Source organism: Oxyura jamaicensis, chromosome 2 (assembly GCF_011077185.1).
Source record: "Oxyura jamaicensis isolate SHBP4307 breed ruddy duck chromosome 2, BPBGC_Ojam_1.0, whole genome shotgun sequence".
In the NCBI taxonomy this organism is placed as follows: Eukaryota; Metazoa; Chordata; class Aves; order Anseriformes; family Anatidae; genus Oxyura; species Oxyura jamaicensis.
Genome location: NC_048894.1, coordinates 90,124,218 through 90,148,245, shown reverse-complemented (window position 1 = coordinate 90,148,245; position 24,028 = coordinate 90,124,218). Strand labels below are relative to the sequence as shown.

The following is a 24,028-nucleotide window of genomic DNA, read 5'->3' as shown; positions in this document are numbered from 1 at the left end:
CTCAGCTTCACTCATTCTTTTCCTGTCTCCTCTCCCTCACGCAGCACAGGAAGATGGAGGCTGGGGCACGGGGCTGCAGTCAGATCCTTAACAATTCATTTCTGCTGCTCCATCCTCCTCACGGTTTTCACCTGCTTCAGCACAGGCCCTTCCACGGGCTGCAGTTCTTCAGGAAAAATCTGTTCCAGTGTTGGCTTTCCATGGGCCACAGTTCCTTCAGGAAACACCCAGGAGCTCCTTATAAACTCAGGCCTGCCCATTTACTCTTCTTCTGAGCTATGCCACTGGTGTGTATGGCCACAGGCCTGTTCCTGCCTCATTGTTGGCAGGCCCCAAACAGACTGTGCATCTGGTTTGCTCCTTCCCTGCGTCTGTGGCTGTTCAGTGGAACCTGTTACCAGCACCTGGCTGCGTTTGGATGCTTTGGGACGGTGACCCAGGTTGGTGAGGATGCTGCCTGCAGTGGGGCCACCCTCGGCTTGCCTATCCTAAGAGAGAGGTAAGGCCCGGCTGCTCCCTGACACCTCTTCCATAGCGGTAAGTCTTTGCTTCCTCCCCCCGTCAGTAGGGTTGGTGATAGTGCTGTGTGCAGCATTTTCTCCCTGTTTTGATTGGAAATCAAATCAGGGATAGTGGTGGGAGTGAAATTCTATGCTACTGTAATCACAGGCTTACTAATTCTTTCATGAGATGGTCTAGGGACAGTGAATGCATGACTGCACAGAGGAGAGGCTGCAGGAAGGGTGGTTGAAGGGCAGCACATTATGCAGCCTTGCGACCTTAGATTGCTCTGAGTCCTTTGTCCACCTGCATCCTGCCTGTAATTCCACTTTGGAAGCCAGGCACTAGAGGTCAGAGATTGCAACCTGTAACGTGTTTGCACCCAACTCCTTTATCAGATCCAGCCCTCAGACTGTTGATGCATATAACTTTTCCATCTTAAGCTCCCGGATGTTTTTCTCCTCATCAACCTCTGTCCTCAGCTAGCGCTCTGATTGATTGAGAAGCTAATTATGACTCATTGAGGGTAAATTTGCTCAGAGCTGTTGCTGTCCCTCTAGGCCCCCAAGGCAGGCCCTGCTGCTCTAGCTCTGTCAATGCCTCAGTGTGGCTCAGGCCCCAGAAATCCCACTGTCTTGCAACATTTCTATCTCTTTGGTAGACAGCACACTACAGACTCAGTTGTCCTCATGGCCTCGTTCCCAATTATCAGCAATTATTTCTATTTTATAAAGATTTTTCAAGTTCTATGAGGAGATTCTCTTATTTATTTCACCTTTACTCAATTTAAAATTCTCTGGGGCTTTTCTTTCCTTTGGTATGGCAGAAAAATACATTTATAAGAGTCCCTTCAGCATGCTGTGGAAGATTCAAAGAGGGTAAACTACCCAGGTGACTGAAAACTATCTGCTACTATGTTGTTTAGGTCCAACAGCAACTCTTCAAGGGCATTTCTTACAAATCTGCCTACTCTAAGGAGAAAGTAGGCTGGGTTTTGTACCACCTGTTATACCTCAGGCGGCAACATCCTTGTCTTGTGCTCCTCCTGACTGCCTAGCTAAAGCTGCTGCTTCATACTGAAGCATGAAGGCATGCAGATGACTGAAGAACCTGTGCCTGCTCCAGAAATGCTTTTGAAAATTTTACTGGTAACTTCCAGCTGTTCTAACTTGTCTACCTGTATTTGAGCTGTGTAAATCCCCCTACTCCCTTTAACCTGGTCTGTTGCTATTTGCTACCCCCTGCTACCAAGGCAAATTTGGTTATATTTTACTTTCTATAGCTAGGGAGTATTCGTGCTGCTAACATTCATTATTTTTAGTGTTAGTGTGTCCCATAATCTATTGAACATTTCAACGTTTATGTCCATCCTGTAGGAAAAAATATATGCCTACATCACAGCTCACACCTGCAGGCTTTCCTTCCCAGTGTGTATAGACAGGATGCTTCATTCCTATGTATCAGATCCAAGTAGTATCTGGCAAATTGATGCTTTCTTGCTTCTTGGGCCTGTGAGTGTTTTGCATTACGATAGACTTTGTTTTAAGAAATATTGTGTTCCTTGAATGAATTTTTCTCTTTATGAAGGCTTTCCTTTTCCTATAAAAGCAAGCGACAGTGAACAGCTTAAACTGGCATATCTCATTTTTAATTGGTCATGTGTTTAACCTTAGATCAGTGTAGGAATCTAAAAAAAATGATGGGGACAGATGGATCCTAACTGACGTTATTTGAAGTATAACTGGGAAGCAGAACAAAGCAAGGATACTGTGAGAAAAGAGACAGTCCACCCCATTGTCTGCTCATTTGTCAAGGAAGGGAAAGATTAAAAAAGTTAAATGTAAGTTTGAGCTGTTCACTTGCGCTTCTTTTTGTGGTGAATGGAAATAAAAGGCAAATTCCGGGAAGAAATTAATCTCATGCAAAGGTATGCTTCTATTCCCTCTCTAGTGGTCATGAAGCATCAACAGGTATGGGTAGCATTTTCATTGTAGGTTGCTCTGGAGCCTGAGTTTCCACTCTGTCCATCAGTGAAATTTAGCTGGTGGTAATAGTGCCTACTGAAGAGAGTTGACACAGGGGGATGCTGCTGGAAAGAACAGCTCTACCAAAAGTAAACAAAACCACAGAATGTTAATTTTCAGATGGGGCCACAGAACTTGAAAACTGAAGGGCTGGCACTAGATGGGGAGTCAGGGACGTGTGCATCCCTCTGGCATAGGACAAGGCTGCTACTTCTGGGACTGCTGTGGTCTGAGATCATTGTGACTCCCTAGAGTTTATGTAGGTTTGATCAGGGTACTTAGGGGCCTCGTACCATGTGGGTTGATTTAAAGGCCAGTATTTAAAGCACCATTAGAACAAAATTATGTTGCATTGCTGTAGTTAATACTCAGTTGTTTGAGGCCAGTTGTTTTTGTGTCTTGGGGTGGTCAAGATTAGTCAGATTCAGTTCCCGGTTTTGGGTCAGCTTTCCTGTTAGAGCAGAATGGGAGATCTACTAGACAGAGTACTGCTTAGATGGGGACTTTGCACAGATTTCTGACGTGACTTCAGGTAACTCTCTTTTACTGCAAATCTGTCAAAACCTATAACCAACTTCGTTAGGATTATGATTTGTTGAATATATATTAACAGGCATGTGTAAGCTTTAAATCCATGTTTTTTCAGTCCTCCATAGCTATGAAGTTGAGATATAATTTTCACATAGTTGTCAGTGTATGGAAGCTAGTAGGGAGGGTGGTTTAAAAATATCTGACAAACATCCCAAGAGCTGGGTGTGCTATTTAATCTAGCTTGTTATTTGAGTTCTTTAGCTGAAGAATGGAAGTGTTACAGACAGAAGATAAGAAAATTTTCTAGGTGTAGAAAATGTGGCAGATGTCAGAAGCCTACTTTAGTCTCATTAAGAGATTGTGTCAGAATTAGAAATGGTTTGTTCTCAAGGTTCTCTGTTAGCATAAGATACCCTGCTTTGTTTCTCTGAAACCTAAGATATTTAGTTTCTTGATTTATTTTTTTTCTCTCTCAGTTAGAGGTTGGCATGGGAAAAAAAGTGCACTGTTTAGCAGATCTAGTAACATGCACTTTGTGTGAATAGTGAGTGTGTTGTAGAGGGACAACAGACAAACACTTCAAAGGAATTTTATACTGTACCAATGCAGCATGTTTTTTGCATTTGTTACCATTTTGGAAATATTTTGAAACTCACTGTAGGATATTGAAAATTAACAGAGAAACCATTTAACCATTTTTTAAAGCAAAAGGCAAGGTAAGTATTTTTTTTTCTTATGGTTCTTTCCTTTGAGAAAAGAGTATGTTTGGACTTATGCAGTAGTGCACCTAATCTAGTGATCAGAGTTAAAGAACAGTTTCCCGAACTGTTCAAGGTTCTATTTAAAAGTTATTGCTTAAGTGTTTTCAGATGAAAACATTTCTTTTCTCCTCCTTACCCTGGTCTGTGGGATTCTGAAGCACTTTACATAAAAATATTTTGAAAGAAACCGTCTTATGAAACTAATTCACAGCATGATAAAATAAATAGAATTTTCTTTGAGCAACTGTCTGCTGTTGTCATACTGGAGGCCTTGAAGCAGAGGTGGAAAAGGGCCTTGGAAACCTTTGAGATGCTCTGAAGTATCAGCATTTGCAAGAAATATTCTTTCCAAGCTCTTTGTTTCTGGGTGGTGCCTTCACTTTCTGATCTTGCCCCGAAAGAAATGTGATTCAGTGGTTGTTCTTACAAGTTTTATGGTGGTGTCCCCGTCCCCCCTCCCCTTCCCCCAATACTTAGTGGTGTACACATCTGACTTCAGACGGCTGAAAATTACACATCTGCATCTAAGCTACTAGTCACCATAGCGTGTCTTTACTCCATTGGAGGGAAAGCAGCACCTCCAGAGATTTATTCCTCTGATTTCCTTTAGAAACCAGTTTGAGGATGAAATAACTTCTCTTCTTCAGATGCCTTTTGGTCTCCTTTTGCTATAAAGGTAGGCTTGGAAACAGCTCACTCTTACCTGTCTTTGAGCTGCCTGGGTTAGATGGAGTGAATTCCCCTTTCTGCCTCGGAAGGAGCTGGATTACTGAGGTGCTCTTTTGTCTGAGGAAGCTCATCATTTCTTCCCATAAGGATGGGATAAGAAATAGCTCAGAGGAGTGAAATTCCCTGTTTGGAAGGCACTCACAGCTGTGACAAGAACAGTCATAATTTTTAATTTGAAACAGCCTGGCTCCTAGATCATAAATGGGGCTACTCTATATCACAGGGCTGTCTCTGAGTAATGTAATTCATCATTCGTTAATGAAAATTAAGTCTGTTTCTAACATTCACAAAGCACCAGGAATGAGAAATATGTTGCACTGGAGTTCTGCTTTGGCAGCAGAGACCAAACCCAACCTGCTCCATTAATAACAGCCACGTTATAAAGAAGGGCATCTTATAGCCAGGGGACGAAAATGAATTTCAGCTTGACAATACAAAGCTGTCTTCAGTGTTACTGCTTTTGTGCAGTGCTGAACACCTCACCCTCTGCTAACGTTCAATCTGAGTTTTGCTTTCAGGAAAAAGTAAGGATGCTAACCTGTTGAATTATTCACCTGTCTTTGTGACTTTTGGGTGTGTGGGAAGCATTGGGACTACTTCTTAAGCAGAAATGCCTTTCCAAATTTTCTGTGATTGATGGTTATCTATGAAATAAGTATTGTTTCACATTGAAAAGTCGCATCTGAGTTGGTCAGTAGTTCAGCAGTTGCCACACAGAAAGAGCTGTGTGCAGGAATAGAGATGGCTAAGATCCTCTGAAGTATGAGGAGGTACAATGAAGACACGGAGAGGTTGCAAGATGTTCTTAAGCAAGTGAAAGATAGTTATGAACAACGTGAAAAGCTTAGGGATTATTTCTAATGTAGTTTTACGTGGAGTTAACTTCATGCCTGATCTTTTTTATTTTTTTAATATTAAGAGGAACTTTTTGACTTTATTGACAAAAGCCATTGGCACTAATAAAGGAAGCTAAATTGGTTTGCTTGGAGACCAAGGTCTTTTACCAGCCAAACAGTGATCAAGTAGATGGAGCTTTGTTTCTAGATGACTGCAAAACACCAGAATAACGTGTGGGTTGCGTGGGGAATCTGCAGCATGCATGTAGTGTTTGTGACTGGATGGTGGCCAGTGTGGATTTTGCTTTCTCAACTAATTTCTCCTTCCTTTTGTTTCTCTTGTTTTGAAACACTCTTCTGATTAAGGCATTAAAGGGTTTACTGTCCGTTTCCATTTTAGACTACTTGCTATGGGGGAATCCTTTCACACACAAAGATTGTATTAGCATGCACAGTTGACATAGTATCGGGGCAGGGTGTCTGCTTGCAATCTTTACTCTGGATTTATTATTGCATTTTCCCCAGGTTTTGCCATGTTTTCCACTTCGCTAGTTCTGATAAGCTCTAGTGAAATCCATTAGTTTAAGGAGGTGGCTTTCTTAATGACTTATGCACCATCTGTTATTTTACTTTCAGTTTAGTGTAGCTTTTATTTGTAATTTAGTAAGTTCTGCAGATATCCCCTGCTTTAATTATAATGAAATGTGTAATTCCTTCACAATCTATCTTCAAACTGGGGGTTATTTAGTACTGTAAACCATCCTGGTTTTTATCATACAGCGATGCACAAGGTAAGAGCAGAGAATGATAATGGTCCCTTTCCAACTACAAAATCTGTTTGTTTTTCAGTTACCTTATAATACTGCTGCTCACGATCACTCTATTTTTGTTTATTGAATGCAAACACACCTTGGTTTGAAACGCTGCAACATGAAGAAGGGAAACTGTTGCAAATCTAAAATTGTGCAGCTCCTATTGACACTCCTGCCTCTTAGAATGTGTTAATTGTGGATGAAATATTGAATAGACCACGTGTGCTTAGAAAGAGATCTGATTAACACTTCCTCAAATGATCATTCTCAAAGGTGAATTGTGCATTAAACGTGCAGCAATTTTTGTCTCTCCTACTTGAAAACAGGAACAAACAAGTTGTAGGCTTTCCATTGCTTTTTCCTTGGCTGTGTTACCATGATGTATGGCAGAAATAATTTTTGCCAGGAACGCTTCCTGTGAGGTTTAGCTTTGAAGCGCCTTTCCATTTCCCTGATTTGTTTAAAGCTGAATCCCAGAATCACAGTGTGCATTCCAGAAGTGTCCATCCTGCCTCCTCTCAATTGTATAACATTGCCAGTGACAGAGAGGGCACTGTGTACGCCAACGTGAATTATTTAGCTGTTTATGCTGCTGACTTATGATGGTACTACGCTTAGTGCATAATTGGCAAAAACGTACAGGCTCCAAGGTAAAAGCTGTTGAGATGTAGAAGGTATTTATTGCAGTTTCATTGTTTGCTTTATTTTCAGGTGTCACTGACCTCAAGTCATCTCGAGTCATTCTAGAGAAGAAATGCGAACTTGTCTTTCTCAATTCTACATTAGGTCCCCTTGAATGCTTTACTGCACAGCAGTTCAGCTCTCGAAGGGATAATTACCTCAAGTAGCAAATCCCACCAAAACTGAACTTGATCCATTTTTTTTTTCCTGTATTGAGCTGCCTAATTATTGTTTTCCCACAGGCACAAGCCAAACCACTTCATTTCCTCTCCATCCGTGATAATAGTGAAGGTTCTGAGATCTTTGCTGCTTTAATTGTAGTGAAATGTGCAATTCCTTCACCAGCCAACAGACAGCAAGTCCCACCTTGTGCAGCGGTCAAGAACTGCCTGCTCTTTCATTGCGAGCATTTACTGTGCTTGAGGAACCGGAGGACCACAGGTTTGGAAAGCCAAGCCTGGACCACAGGCTGCACACAAAATTTGGATCTTAGGGTGTGCATACTGAGCCTGATACCTTTCATAGGCTGTGCCCTTGTGCCAGGAAGGTGACAGCAGCTATCTTTTTTTCCTTTTGTGCTAATTTTCTGCAGTTTACAGGCAAGTTGCCAGAGTAAGTCCTCCAGTTGAAGTAGGTTGCAAATAACAGCACTCTTGTTAGAATATGTAGCAAATTGGTTTATTCTAGTCCTTAATCTACATAATAAGGGTGGAAATGAGAGTAATAAATATACTTAAGTGTTTGGAAATGACTTTCTTCCTGAAGATTTTTCACAGAATGGAAATTAGGATTAATTCTAGAGGAGGAGAGCTGACCTTAAAAGGCCCATTGTAATTGACCTTAAAGCCACAATTCTTTTCAGTTCGTGAGAACCAGTTTCTAAAATGTAATTGAAAAGATCGATGAAACTTGGCTCAAGTTACAACAATATTGATAGTGCTCCCTCCCCCCTCCCCCAAATTCTCTTCATTTACTTGGACATGTTAAAACCAGAAAAATGTCTGTCTCTTCTGTAGTGGGCAGTAGTGAAGTCCAAGAGGCAAAATTGGCTTGAAATATGTGCACTAGTATTTACCACTTATTATTATTATTATTTTTCCTATTTTATTTGTCCTTGTTTCACCTGTCTAAAAAGCTCAGAATAGTGTGTTGACTGGGAGATGCAAAGCACATGCAATGAATCACTTTTCCATTACATAAAAGTTGGAGGAAGCTCTATTTATGCAGCTTAGTATTTTTGAGTGCTTTGATATATCTTTTTTTTTTTTTTTTTTCAATTGGATCAAATAAGACTTCACAATTACTCTTTGAGTAGCACCGAGTTTTGAAATCTTGTTCATCATGCTGCAATACAATTCAAATCACGAGCAAGTCTTCTCTTGATGTCTGTAATCTTTTTTTATTATTATTATAGTTGGGATCCCCACTGAACTTCATCCTATTTAACAGTACTTGTTGCACAGATCCTGAAAACCTTCCTGTAAATGTTTTTCTTGTAAAAAGTTTACTGGCTGCAAGAAATTTATTGAATAGGATTCAGTTACAGCTCAATCTTCCCATTTATTTTGGTGCTTTTATGGACCTGCAAAGTAGGAAAATGTTGCATCTTTGTCTTATGTAATGTCCGTTTGTCTCCTCACACGGCAAAATAAAGGCTAATGCATGCTGCTGCCATAGAGGTGAACTGAGAACAGGTGAAAACTTGAAGATCCATTTCCAAACCCTATATCCCAAAATCAGAACTGGAGAAGGAAAGCAGGTGAGGTTTCCATGTCGGCCTCTTCGGGGTTATTCCGGCTAAGCAAAATGGTGCCCTTGCTGCAGCATGTTTCTTTCCACTCCCTGAGAATGCTCTTTCCCTATTTTTATCCCTAAAAAGTCTTTTAAAAGGGCACTTTAATTGCTCTATAAGCAGCAGCAGCTGCTGGAACAACTAAGAGCTGTTTCTGTTCAAGTTCTTGTTTGCTGCAGGAAGCAATGGACTGCAGGCTGAGTTTCCTGCTGCTCCTGTGGGGTCTGCCGGGCTCCTCTCTTTGGGGTTTTCATTTTTCAGCCATTCCCACTGTAAACACACAGAAATTGGGAAGATCTGTTAAAGCTGATGTGGTGCCCTTGGCTTGGGATTTTACGTATCATTTGTAGGCTACTTGGTGTGACAAGAGTTACCAGTGTTAGTTACGGCCCAATATTTGTTCTGTTAATATCAGTATTGTCTCTGTTTCAGAGCTGGTTCTTCCCTTGATTTCCTCCCCTGACCTTTGTCCATTTGCATTTTAACAACATGTAGGTTGTATATGTGTATCTATGTGCATATATTTACACAGACAGACATGCATCAGCATGCAAGTATCTATATACACGTGCAGACACCTCCAAATCCAGCAGTGCTTATTCACAGAAAATTCCCGTCTTGGTGAGCAGATGCCTTATCTTGAAGTACAGATCTTGATCTGTAAAGGCATTTCACACACAGCACTGATATTCAAGTGCTCTGAGTAAACCCATAACAGCTCTTTAAGAGTGAACAACAACCGTTAAGGACAGAAAATGAAAAAGAAGGCAGAAGCCACTCAAAAATCATGTTGGTGGGGTGTCTGGGAAGAGGTTCCTAGTTGGTAATTGTACGGGAGACTGGACAGGTCAGCTAGTAGCACTCTTGAGTTTGGGGGAATAGCAGAAATCTCTTTAGTAGCTATGAATCTGTGTAATTTTTCAGGTTGCAGAAAAACACCTCAAATGAAAATTTTCCCTATGAGCCCTTAATTAATTTTTTCCTACACGTTTAGTTCTGCTTCAAGGCCCCATGGATCTGCAGTGCTGCTAAACTCAAGTGTTTCTTTTACTATTGCTCCAGAAGGACAGGAAGGGTGGTTTGGGGCTTGCCTACATGGGAATGGACAAGTGGATTGCAAATTTTTGGCATACAAATTAGTTAGTTAGTAGTTCTAGCACCTCTGCACTGGTAACGTAGTGCTGGATAGACATAGCTAAACCAGTTTTAGATGCTCTTGATACTCTATTTTTCTCTTTGTGATCTTCCAAGCTTATAGTGCAAGCCTTTACAAATGCTATTTTGAACAGAACTGAGGCTTAAATTTGGAGGCAAGGGTTTTGTACAATTGAAAACTCCCAGTTCTGAAGTCACAAATCCTCAAGTGGGCATAGTAGGCATTTTAAAATGTGTGTTGTCAATGGGTGACTTACATCTAATAGTATCCTGTGACTAGAACTAGTCACAGTTTCTTATTTTTTAGAAAAGTTGAAAGGTGTTGGTTTTCCATTTTTACTTGGTGTTTATATTAACATACATAAGTTGCAATGCTTCTGAATAATTTTACAAATACTTAATGTTATGGTAAAAGGGGGAAGCAGGAACCAAACATTATGACCTATGAAAACACAATTATTTTGTTACAATTGGGGTTTCTGTGGAAGAAGTCTTAACTTGTGCGTATAATTCAACAGAATTTCAGAAGACAGAGTTTTATTGAGGAAGAAATTGAAAAAAAAATAAAAATTGAGCAGTCTTTATTGGCTTAAAAATATCAAGGATGGGGAAAAGTTGTAATTTACACTGTGATACCAACTTCAGAGGTGGGTGGTCATTCACAATTTCACATCCTTTTTTAAGTATCTAACTCTCCGTATGCACACAACTGTGTGTACAAGAGTTTTGTGGATGTGTATATATTAAAACGCACTCACACTTAATATTTTTGCTTCCTGTAATTTTATCTAGCAGACAAATGTGTGTCCCATCTAATAAATACACGGACGGAAAGTAGGTCCTGATTAACCTTCCGTGCATGCTATTGCTGGCAACGCGCAACATCATTTACTCTTGTAAATAATCCTGATGATTAATGCGCTAGAAGTAATAAATGATTTCCTGCTGCTGCTGCTCTCTCCACTGTACTGAAGATATTTTGTCGTCCCTTTGCCACTTCACTGAGGCATCCTGTGAGGTGGCATGCACTCGGGGGGAACCTAGGAAACTGGGAGCTACTTAAATTTTGACCATGCTTGAGGAAAGTTTGTAACAGTGTGGGGCTTGACACTGGTCAAGCTAAGCTGTGTTGTCCATTTACAGAAGCACTGAGGCATCAGGAATGTATCGCTCGGCATAGTGAAGAACCAGACTGGGATGCCCAGTTGAGATGCTCAGCATGCTGGCTGGTTTTCTAGCTGCTGAGAAAGAAGAAATCGGTGGTTCTAAGTTATCCCAAGCCTGCTCAAATCAAACTAAAATGCTCATTTTTTACAGGTTTAAGCTCTGCTTCTTCGGTCTCTGAGCTGTGGTGTATATATAACACACAGATCGGAGGGGTAGGATGCATGAACCTTAACAGTCAGCACTGCTAAGGCTTCACTGACAGCGTGATGCCCTGCTTGGGACCCCGAGCCCAAAGAAAAATGTTGAGAGTCCAGAGCATAACTGGTGAGGGAGACCTGAGAGGGTTTGCTCTGTTCAGTGAGGAGAAAACTGGAATATGAAACAATGAGAGGAGAAAAGAACAACTTGTTTTCTATGACTGTGGTGGGGCAGGGCAAGAAATAATGGGATCACATAGTAGCATGAGAGATTTCTCTAGGCTTAGGTGAAAAATATACTCAGAAAGATAGCTGAGTGCTGGATTAGATTGCCTAGGGAAGGCGTGAGTCTGTTATTGGAGGCTGATAAGAACAGGTGAGACCAATCTGTCATGAATGGTTTACATCTAGCTGGTCTTCCCTGAGGCAGGGGGTAGGCTTGGGCAAGCTCCCAGACCCTTTTTTTTATTCTCTGATTATTCAACAAGTCCTGTGTTGTTCTAATGTATACTGGGAGCAAACCAGCTGACAAGCTGCCAGACTAGCAAAAGCAGCGTAGGTTAGAGGATTGATGCCTTCATAGCCTGTGGGAGAGGGGAGAGCAGGGAGCTTGGATATTGCAGCTACGCAGCACTGTCTGCACATCCTTTGTTTGTGAGATTCATGGAGCCACACTGGCATTACAGCCGGGGCAGTGGCTCAGCAGTCCTCAACAGAGAGGGAGAGAAGGATAAGGAAGGGCGATAAGCAGCAAATAAGCTGTCATTTATCCTCTGCTGCTTCCTGTGTACCCACTGCCAAATAGACACCACAAGTAATCAGATGCATACAAAGCTGATTGTTACAATATTTGCCAGGTTTGATGTGTAATGTCCCCGGTTGGTACGGTTCCCTCTCAGGAACAGATTGAAAGATAGAAAGGCACAAACTAAATCACTGATTCCACTGCTTTTACTCGTGAAAGCCTCTGTAATTTATATTACTCAGATGAATTTCTGTAAGTTCCTCCATAAATTGGGAAATCGGCAGACTGCAAAATTTCATAACACACAATTTTTCTACTCTTTTTTTTTTTCTGCTTGATACTGAGCCCATCAAAAAAGCATCTCTGGTAAGTTCTTATTTGATGGTGGAAGATGGCAAGTCATATAGAAATGGAAGAAAAAGCAATGACAGACCAGAGGAGCTGCTTATTTGAATCTTGTTTGCGTGCAGAAATGGATGTCAGGCTTGTTTAATGGATGAAGTTGTACTAGTGCTGAGGAAACTCTGAGTGCACTAGCAGACTCTCTAACTCTTGGCAACTTTCTGGTATCTGTTAAGGGAGAAAATACCCCTAGTTTGGTCCAGTGAAGCTTAGTTACAAACACTGTACCTGAAGGCAGAGCAACAGAACACGTGGATGGGATTGTAATAGTCCTGTAAAGAAATAGAGGTGTGCAGACATAATTCATCGGTCAATTGGCTCGTGTAAGCAGTCATCGGTGTCCTGGCATGAGTGAAGCTTGTGACGTGCCTGGGATGTGGCTAATGCAGGGGAAGCAGAGCAGTATGGACTCACCTGAGCTGTCCAGCTTGGGTACTTTAATTGCTTAATCAGTTGTGCATGAAGCTCAGCACAGGCTGGTCGTCCACATCCCTTCCTGCCTTCTGAGCCTGTCTTGAAGGATTGTCTTGAGGTCTAGGCCAGTGTCTCATCTAGTCAGTGTAAGCTTTATCAGGTGTGCCATGCAGCATTACCGGCATGATGTGATTGTCAGTGTATCCTAAAACAGTTTATATATCTGTGATGCAAGCTGTCTTGTTTGTTTGTTTCTTTCTTTTGGGAGGAGGTTGGAATGGATGTTAGTACTCTGGGGAATATTACTTCTAGTTAGCTTTTAGGCTTTCTGCTTTGGGGGATCTTTGAACGTGAAAAAAATACTGTATACTTTGTATCCTTGGAAACAATAAGGAGTTAATGACAATTTCCTAAGCTCAATTGCCTAAGGTTGTCCAGCAAGAGTAAGAGACTCAAAGTTGGGAAGAAATTGCTGTCCTGGGAATCTGGGTAGTGCCAGTGCCATAGCAAGTTTAACTGAAGGCAAGCGGGTTGCCTTATCCCTTGGTGCCTGGGGCAGAGCAGCAGGTAGATTTGCTCTGAAGTTCATCCTGTAGCAACAGAAGCCCAGCTCCAGAGGTGAAGCAGGGTTTGGAGTTCTTCATGCTCTTAGGCTCAATGTTCATACCTTTATTTTAATAGTGAAGTATCTTATTGCATGCCTGCCTCCTTCCCAAGATGCCGGACGTTTCTTGAAGCACAGGTGAGTGTACACTGTCTGTAACTGTAACGCCGTTTCCTGGAACAGCTGCCATATTTTGCATCTCTATTGATCTTAAAGTGATTGATTGGTGTTTAAGTCTTCCACTGTCAACATCAGGAGGTTGTTTTGCTTGTTCCATTAGTCTTAACAGATCTTCTGGGAGTCAAGGGATCTGTTGGCTTAGCTCTCAGGCCCCATAAGCTGTTCTACTGTGTGACAGGTCAATTCTCAAAAGGGTTAAAAGAAAAACGCTTATTTAAAAAAATCCACCCCTTCACCCCCCCAAGCCAAGATAACATTTATTAGCTTTATTCTCTCGTTCAGTAGTGAAATCAAGTCCCTCGCTTTGGGATTTGGGTATGCTCCAAGTATTGTCAGGAAACGCACCCCCTTTTTTCTTCTGTTAACAACCCCAGTATAATTTATTCCTACTCTACCAAGTTTAAGAAAGCTTGCTGAGGTAAAATGAATTGCGAGCTGAGCTTCTTCCTTACTTACCCCTTGACAGATGTGGTAGTAGCACATGCACAGCATTGGTTTTTTTTGGAATCATTTGTCAAGGTAATACTAGTATCTTGTGTTAGCCATCGATTGGGTTTCCTGGCAGGGTTGGGTATCCCATGGTATACCACAGTCCTGCAGCTTGTTTTTTTGCTACTTAATTCATGGAGTACATGGGACCTTGGAACAGCCAGGGCAGTGGGGGTGAAAATGGGGGAAGTTTTGTAACACACAGGAGGATAAATGTTGATAATCATAATCAGTAGTCCTCTGTGTGGGCTCGCACACCCTCATAGGTCTCTTGAGTGGATCTGGAAAACTCCTTAGGTGGTCTTCAGAAACGAAGAAGTGGTCTTCAGGAACTGAGAACTGGCTTTCAGTTCAGCCAGTTGTTTCCAGCAGATCTGATGGCCAGGCTGGGTGCTGAAAACATGGTAGTTTTAGTCTGTGTGGCTGACAGGTGTTGTAGAACAGGTTGCTAAGGTTGTTTTTAGGGGAGCAACTGACGGTGGTTTTGAGTCTGAATAAAATATTTGACAAGATTCTCATAATTGAAGGTTAACAAAAAAAATGCAGGCAGAAAGAAACCTCTACAACAAATGAACTATATCAGCTATCTTATGCCTGCTGTATTATGAATCATGGTAGTTGCATGCTTTGTTTCCAGATCTGATGTTCTGTTATTTGTCTGTACTAGTTTAAAAGGCAGAGGGCATATTTTGCTTTTGTGGGATTTTTTTTTTTTTTTTGAATGTGAAAATAATTGGAGTAGTAGCAAAAATGCTTTCAGTGCTCTTGCATGGAAGAACTTTTCCCCTTTTCTGTTCAGACTACAGAAGTTATCTAAGACATGATTATAATCAGGGAGAAAAACAATTCCTGGTTCCTGCTTGAGGCTTTGGGTCAGGCATGATGCTTTCCAAAATATAAAGGTGACTGGCTTTCTTTCCTCTTTTACATGCCATTTAAAGAAAGCTGCAGAATTACATTAAGCTGTGGGGTTTTGTCCTTGGGCTTTATTTCCAAGGTCACTTGTTCCGCTTTCAGAAACAGGAGGATGCATAACGTTCAACAGACTATCACAGAGCAGCAATAGGTAAAGGAAAAGAAATGAGAGGAGTGGTGAGACAAAATATCTGTTCATATACATATCTCAGAGCAGTAGTCAAGTTTATTTATTTAAAGCTCCAGGTCACCCAACATTTTTCTCATCTAAATCTGGGGCTATGAGAAGGTACTTAATTACTTTACTTGGAAAACTGTTTTGTGACTGACATACGGCATCAAATCAAGAAAAGCTTGTCGCTCTTTTCTGCTGACCTAATAGGTAGTGTTACCTCGTACTCCTGCCTGTGGAGAATACAGAATGAGGACTCAGGGAAATGTTCTTTTATTGTAATTCTGATTTAATTAAAAACAAAACAACAACAAAACAAAAAATGTTGACTTGAAAGGAAATCAGGTAATCTCTGCAATGTGTTGTTCCTCAGTAAATATGTAAAGTTTTGTTTGTTTTCAATTAAGAATTAGCAATTAGTTAATGAGTGAGAACTCTTTAGACTTGCTTTGCTCTTTTCTTTCTATTTCTGTCCCTTAAAAGCTGTTCTAGATCTGTTTTGAATCCTGACCCCTGCTGTTCTGGGCAAAGATTCATGTGCAGTACATTCATTCTGTTTTACTTAGTAAGCTACAGCAAATCAATATAGGGCCTCATCATTAATACAGTCTAGCAATCATAGTTACAAGAAATAGATCAAGTTTTAGGTCACCTCTGAATGCCACTGGCTTGCAGGAGTCATGGGATAGAGGAGGAGGAGAATGTTACACATTCGTACATTTCTCTTCATTTATGGAACACAGAAAAAGCTCTTCCAAAAATAGGCAGCCATTATCTATAAATCAGTTCTGAATCTTTATCTGTCTTCATCTGAGCATTTTGGATGGCATACGTGTGTGTATGCATGCATGTAAGGACTTGCCTGAGGAAAGGAAAAGTAAGACTGAAAAAGAGATGATTCCCATGGAGACTGCTGGTAGCTCCTTACCATTTCTGTAGTCTATAGCCAGCTCCATTCTTGTTGTCAGCTGCTTTGCACTCTTGATGAGTGGTTGCCTTGAAGAGAGTTACAGTGGTAAGGGTGAATATCCTCAGAGTTCAGTCTAAATGCTGTAGTATAGGAAATATATATAGTGCTCCCTCTGTAGCTTTATGTATTCACAGAGCTCGCCACAGTTCTCAGCAGAGGTAACACATTAGCTCTTCAAAGCAATGTGATGTCGTTAGCACAGCATTACTCTGTCTTAATGAACTTTGCCTCTCAGCAGAGCTAATTGCCTTCGACAGAGCTGTGAGATGTTTCATGGTCACTGGTGCCTGAGCAACTCTGGTCACCACTAATCCATACTTCTAGCACAGGGTAAATACAGGAGCAACAGCTGTGCAGGCCATTTTATAAATTTTATAATACCTAGCATTCTGTGATTCTCAGCTGAATAAATACATCGGAGAGAAAAGCTTACGGCTCTCTTATAAAGAGGTTTTCTTATTTTGTACCTGCTGTTGTTTCCTGGAGATGCCTGGTTTGCTTGGTCACTGTGGTCCACAATTCAAGGTCAGAAAAGCCAGGCTGACCCTACTGAGTATGTTGAGGAACATTACAGACTAAAAGGTATTTATCTATGCCCATAGATCTGTTTAAATGTGCAGAAACCTTTTAGACTTCAGAGGGCAAAGTGATTCCAGAGTTGCTGATTGCTTTAATAACTGAAGTTAATGTACCTTCAGTCCTAGGGTTTGCTATAAAGAGAATGTTAGAAGCAAATATTTGGCCACGGACTGCTTCTGGTTGTGATTCAACAACTGAAAAATGACAATGTTTTCTTTTATTAGGCCTTTTTGTCTAATAGATGGGTGTGCTAAGTGCATTTGTCGCTGTCTCATCTTGCGCTGTCTCACCTGCCCTGACAGCTAGAGATGTTCAGCGATTCATAATTTTTAGTTATGCTTTTCCTTAAGAGCGCTTCACTGGCTCCAGTATCTACTTCAGCTTGAGAAGGATGCTCTGTTGTCAGCTCCTCCTGTCTCTTGTGTTATTCTTCTCTGAGAAGAGCTTTAGTCTTGTTCTGGAAACCTCCTTCATTGACTTCCCTTCATTGACTTCCCTTGTTACAGCTTGGCTGTGGTGAATGAATGTGTGAGTTTTGGTTGGGCAGAGAGTCATGTTATTGTATTTGCACTGAGGTTATGTCTTTTCCCATATCTCATGGGGAATTTTCAGTGTTATTGAGGGTCTCTGATCCAGGAGCTTCTGCCTTTAAGAGGGTGAGTTATAGGCTATACTTTCAACAGCTTTGCATGGTGATATTCAAAGGATAGTGAAAATCAAGGGATCTTAATGGATATGCTTAGGTAATTTTTAAAATTTTCTGACAAAATATTGAAACTTCTAATTGTCCCATACTCTCCGCCTGAAGGTAGCAACTAGCATATGGCGCTGGGAACTGGCACTGTGCTGGTTTATTATGTCACAGAATCACAGAATCACAGAATTTCTAGGTTGGAAGAGACCTCAAGATCATCGAGTCCAACCTCTAACCTAACACTAACAGTCCCCACTAAACCATATCCCTAAGCTCTACATCTAAACGTCTTTTGAAGACTTCCAGGGATGGTGACTCCACCACCTCCCTGGGCAGCCTGTTCCAATGCCTCACAACCCTTTCAGTAAAGAAGCTCTTCCTAACATCTGACCTAAAACTCCCCTGGCGCAACTTTAGCCCATTCCCCCTCGTCCTGTCACCAGGCACGTGGGAGAACAGGCCAACCCCCACCTCTCTACAGCCTCCTTTAAGGTATCTGTAGAGAGCGATAAGGTCGCCCCTGAGCCTCCTCTTCTCCAGGCTGAATAAGCCCAGCTCCTTCAGCCGCTCCTCGTAGGACTTGTTCTCCAGGCCCCTCACCAGCTTCGTCGCCCTTCTTTGGACCCGCTCAAGCACCTCGATGTCCTTCTTGTAGCGAGGGGCCCAAAACTGAACACAGTACTCGAGGTGCGGCCTCACCAGAGCCGAGTACAGGGGGACGATCACCTCCCTAGCCCTGCTGGTCACACTATTTCTGATACAAGCCAGGATGCCGTTGGCCTTCTTGGGCACCTGAGCACACTGCTGGCTCATATTCAGCCGACTGTCCACTATCACTCCCAGGTCCTTCTCTGCCTGGCAGCTCTCCAACCACTCATCTCCCAGCCTGTAGCTCTGCTTGGGGTTATTGCGCCCCAGGTGCAGGACCCGGCACTTGGCCTTGTTAAACTTCATGCAGTTGACCTCAGCCCATCGGTGCAGCCTATCCAGATCCTCCTGCAGAGCCTTCCTACCCTCGAGCAGATCGACACTCGCACCTAACTTGGTGTCATCTGCAAACTTACTGAGGGTGCACTCAATGCCCTCGTCCAGATCATCGATGAAGATGTTAAAGAGGACCGGCCCCAGCACCGAGCCCTGGGGGACGCCACTAGTGACTGGCCTCCAACTGGATTTGACTCCATTTACCACAACTCTCTGGGCCCGGCTATCCAGCCAGTTTCTAACCCAACGAAGCGTGCGCCAGTCCAAGCCAAGAGCAGCCAGTTTCTTGAGGAGAATGCTGTGGGAGACGGTGTCAAAAGCCTTGCTGAAGTCAAGGTAGACCACATCCACAGCCTTTCCCTCGTCCACCCAGCGCGACACTATGTCATAGAAGGAGATCAGGTTCGTCAAGCAGGACCTGCCTTCCATAAACCCATGCTGACTGGGCCTGATCGCCTGCTTGCCCTTCAAGTGCCGCATGATGACTCCCAAGAGGATCTGCTCCATGAGCTTCCCTGGTACTGAGGTCAAACTGACAGGCCTGTAGTTCCCCGGGTCAGCCCTCCGGCCCTTCTTGTAGATGGGCGTCACATTCGCTAGCCGCCAGTCAGCTGGGACCTCCCCCGATAGCCAGGACTGCTGATAAATGATGGATAGTGGCTTGGCCAGCTCCTCTGCCAGTTCTCTCAGTACCCTTGGGTGGATCCCATCCGGCCCCATCGACTTGTGCACATCCAAGTGCCATAGCAGGTCACCAACCAGTTCTTCGTGGATGGTGAGGGCCACATCCTGCTCCCCATCCCCTTCCACCAGCTCAGGGTACTGGGAATCCAGAGAACAACCGGTATTGCCGCTAAAGACTGAGGCAAAGAAGGCATTGAGCACCTCCGCCTTTTCCTCATCTCTTGTAACTAAGTTTCCCCCTGCATCCAGTAAAGGATGGAGATTCTCCTTTGTCCTCCTTTTTGTGTTGATGTATTTATAAAAGCGTTTTTTGTTATCTTTAACGGCAGTAGCCAGATTGAGCTCCAGATGAGCTTTGGCCTTCCTAATTTTGTCCCTGCACAGCCTCACTACATCCTTATAGTCCTCCCTAGTGGCCTGCCCACTTTTCCAAAGATTATAAACCCTCTTTTTTCTCCTAAGCTCAAGCCACAGTTCTCTGTTCAGCCAGGCTGGTCTTCTTCCCCGCTGGCTCATCTTTGGGCACATGGGAACAGACCGCTCCTGCGCCATAAGGATTTGCCTCTTGAAGAGCGCCCAGCCTTCCTGGACCCCTCTGCCCTTCAGAACCGCCTCCCAAGGGACTCTACTAACCAGTGTCCTGAGCAGCCCAAAGTCAGCTCTCCGAAAGTCCAGTACAGTGGTTTTACTGGTTCCCTTCCTGGCCTTGCCAAGAATAGAGAACTCCACCATTTCGTGGTCACTCTGCCCAAGACAGCTCCCGACAATCACATCCTCCACCAGTCCTTCTCTGTTTGTGAAGAGAAGGTCTAGCGGGGCACCACCCCTGGTAGGCTCACTAATCAGCTGCGTCAGGAAGCTATCTTCCACTTTCTCCAGAAACCTCCTAGACTGCTTTCTCTGGGCATGTATTTCATTTCTTGTTGTTACTGCACACACAGATGTGGTGTACAGGCAAGAGAGTGTTATTTTACTCCAGCATGGTTTTCTGGGGACCATCTGCTGGCACCCAGAGTGTTGTCACTGACTATGCAAGTATGGTGAGTACTGATGAGGAGGGAATAGCAGCAGTCTTTTTTTCTGTCCTGGCCAGCAAACCTCCTCACATATGTCCTGCACCCTAATACCATGACTGTAGCAGAAGTGGTTGCAGATAATTTGCATTTACAGAATAAGGCTTTTCTAGCTCTTCTAAAGCTCTTGCCTCTTTTCCTTTGTAGGATGCTGGTCAGTGTTTTCATATGTTCGTATGAAATGCCTGACTTTAGTGCCTGCCTTCAGTGATTGTAATTTCTGTGGCTTCTTCATATTGTCTTCTTTTGTTGGGAAAGACTTCAGAACCTTTTGATTTTGTTTGTCCCTTTGTCTTCTGTGGGAAGAGTGAGTAGAGTCCCCTTTGCCAAGTCATTTCACGATCACAGAATGGTTTGGGCTGGAAGGAACCTTAAAGACCACTCAGTTCCAACGCCCCTGCCATGTGCAGGGACACCTCCCACCAGACCAGGTTGCCCACAGCCCCATCCAGCCTGGCCTGGAACACCTCCAGGGATGGGGCATCCACAGCTTCTCTGGGCAGCCTGTGCCAGGGCCTCACCACCCTCTGAGCGAAGAATTTATTCTTTATATCTAGTCTAAATCTGCACTCTTGTATTTTGAAGTCATTACCCCTTGTCCTATCACTCCACTCCCTGACACAGGGTCACTCCCCACCTTCCCTGAAGTATTCCCTGAAGGCATCTTACCTTTAGGTACTGGAAGGCCTTCTCCAGGCTGAGCAACTCAAGCTTTCTCAGCCTGTCTTCACAGCAGAGGTGCTCCGGCCCCTTGATCATCTTCATGGCCCTCCTCTGGACTCGCTCTAACAGGTCCATGTCCTTCTTTTGCTGGGAGCCCCAGAGATGAACGCAGGCTCCAGGCGGGGTCTCACAAGAGGAGATTAGACTGGGAGAATCAGCTCCCTCGCCCTGCTGGTCGTGTTTCTTTTGATGCATCCCAGGATACAGTTGTCCTTCTGTACTGCAATTTGTCAGTCATGCAAATACTTTGTCATATAAATTCCACAATTTTTTAATTCACCACACAGGGAAGTCCCAGTCTTTGTAACTGACCGGCATAATAACATTTTGCTATCCGAAATTAGTATCATACTTCAGGTACAACAACAAACAGATCGTGCTAGGGATAACAATGCTAGATGTTGTATGTTGTGCATTCTCACATTGCCATATAACTTTATTTTTTGTCTTTAATTTTATTTTGGCAGGGGTGGGGAGCAGCTGTAATGGCCAAGAATAAATGTGACTCACTTTGCACAGCCAAATGTCATCTGGTTCTCTGTTATTTGCTATTTTAGTGATGAGCATGTAGAGCTATTAGAAACCCATCAGGCACAACTGGCCCCATCAGGCGATGTTCTGGTTACATCTCATCTTGTTGTAAGCTAGGTATGATAGAGTAAGAGTTGCAGAAGGCATTTGTATGGGAGGCATAGACTGATCTTTTTGTGGAGGCGTTTATCTTTTAGGAAGGCCAGGCTGAGGAGGAAGATGATTAGGTAGAAAAACTTAAAGGGGTTGCTTTTTACGTAAATAAACAATCGTATTTAAGGGAATTAATTGCTTTACTTCCCTGTATACTTTAATTAAGAAGAGTCCCTTCTGAAACTTAGCACTTTTACCCAGTTTCTGCTCTCCTGGCTGTTTGTTGAATGGGGTTTAAGTACAAGTTCTTACTAATAAGGTGTGAAGTACAAGTTCTTACTAATAAGACTCCTTTTCTATAAAGCAGAAAAAATTGAATATTTTTCTTGATTTTTCAGAGCCTATATATGTCCTCGTGACACACAAACCTTGGTTGTTAAGGAGGATTCAGAGGGATATTAGCAGTGGAGAATTCCTATCCACTATCTGCTGTGATACTCAGATGATTTTAATTTAGATAATTTAGCAAAACTTCCCTTTGCTTTTATATAAATCTTTGTGAATATTTGTTTCTCTCTATGCTTCATTCATTACAAAACAGTGCTATTTAAAAAACAGAACAAAACTGTGTATATCAACATTTATCTCTTTCCTATTAAATCATGACTTATGACACCCTCTGTTAGCAGTAAAGATTTATTTATTTTAAGCAAGAAGAGTAGGACGTCTTAGTTTTCAGCTCATTATTACATTTGTTTAAAACAGTTCTCTATTAATTATATGCCAGCTAAAAAAATTGTCACTCAGTACCTGTAGCACTGACTTTCAACTATTCTGAATCCAAATTGGAGATGTATTCCTCAAAAAAAAAAAAGTGTTTGATTTTAATACGAGGAGTTTTCTCATATTGCTGTGTTCTGAGTGCTTAAAGAAGATCAAAGCTCTGTTTCTTTGCGAGTCTTTGTGTGATAACTTTCAAAGAAAAGGAGTTTAAAGTCCAGGAATGCTTCTGGAATGAACACTGTCAGGAGAGAGCAACCAGCAGCATCTGGAGCTGTGTGCGCGGAGCTGTGATCTTATCCCTGCTTGGAGAGGACCTGAAGAGTCCCAGGCAAGTTCTGGTTTTCTTTCCTCATTTAACTTCTTCCTAGTCACTTAGCAGATCACTAGGATTTATCCTTTCCCACATGCTTTTTCTTGCTGCTTGTTTATCTTAGAGGGACTAGGCTGAAGTTCATCCTTCTCCCTCAGTGTAGTCAGGTACTTCTTTGATCTTTCTTGCAGTGGTTTGAATTCGACCTCCAGTTGTTCTCTGTGTAGATGGCAAATAGTGATGTAGGCTGTTGTTTCCTAGCTGTTTTTGTAGGCCTCCAGACATTCTTGTGGACATTTGTAGAAACAGCTTGTATGAAAGGCAAGCTTGCTATCCCCAAGCAGCTCTGTATTTATGACCCATTAAAATGTGCTGAGTTTCAAGACTTTATCAAATGATGATACAGAGCTTGAGTGCTGATCACGAGGGAAGTATCTGCTGCTTCAGTGCTTGGCACTTCAATGCAATTTTTTATGCTTTGATGTTATATTTAGTGGTGTGTTGGGAAGTGCCCTGTACTTACAGAATCGGGTGCTTTGCCCTGTGTCGTTCATTGCTATTACTTGCCATGTCTCTGGCTGGAAATTGTTCCTTGCATTAGTAGCTTCTTCATCAAAGAAAACATAAGAATATTTTTGTTGCGTTTCAGAAAACTAGCCAATGATAGCTATGTAGTTTAGGATAATGTATGCAACCAGAGCCTTTGACAGCTCGATGTTCTAGTGTGTGCCGCTACAAAATAGAGAGGGAGGGGGGAAAGGGGGGTCAGTCATCTGTGCATGAAGGATCTGAAGGGGTAGGGTCTCCAATATGACTCTTCTAAAGATGTAGAAAGCTGATCGGTGAAGAGATGGTCTAATGCCAGCAAAGTACCTCTCATCTAAACCTGTTAAGTCAAAAGTCTCTTTGGGACTTTAACTTTTCTAAACCCTTTAGCTCTAAGTGACGATTATTAACTCAGCTGGAAAAACGCCATGCTTGTTTTGTGCTGACCTCTGCAGTATCTTTTTTTTTCTTAGAAACAAATATTTAAAAATAATGTTTGGGTTGAGGAGATGAGCAGTGGAGGAGATAAAAATGCATTCATCAAACATTTGTAACTTCAAAAAAAAGTATAACTGCATTTGTTTTAAGTGACAGATCTGCAGGGTGCCGCTTTATTATACCTGTCAAATTCGGACAAATTCTTATTTAGTCAAGGTGCGACTTCTGGCAGAGAAAACAGACTAGTAGTCAGGAGTTATTTAAATTAGGAGCTGCGAAAGGCAGACAGGTGTTGAGGAGCATTTAAGTCAGATGGATACATTAATAAAACAGAGATGCTTCTCAGCCTAATAAGAAGGACAGGCATACACAGCTGAACTGGAGGAGGAACAGATGGAGATCATGGAGGTAAAATGTCAGTGCACAAAAGGTAAAGTGAGTGTGGCAGAATAGAAGCTAGAAGAAAATGACTGCCATTGTCTGTACTTCTGTGTGAAGAGCTACAAAGCGAGA

At 42.5% G+C, this 24,028-nt stretch overlaps 1 long non-coding RNA gene across 1 annotated transcript; it reads left to right on the top strand.

The window, feature by feature from the left end:
• Positions 1-288: 288 nt before the first annotated feature.
• Positions 289-7,730, top strand: LOC118162889. Its single transcript, XR_004748702.1, has 2 exons — positions 289-537; positions 7,118-7,730. It is a non-coding gene; the product is annotated as an uncharacterized LOC118162889 (long non-coding RNA).
• The last annotated feature ends 16,298 nt before the right edge of the window (positions 7,731-24,028 follow it).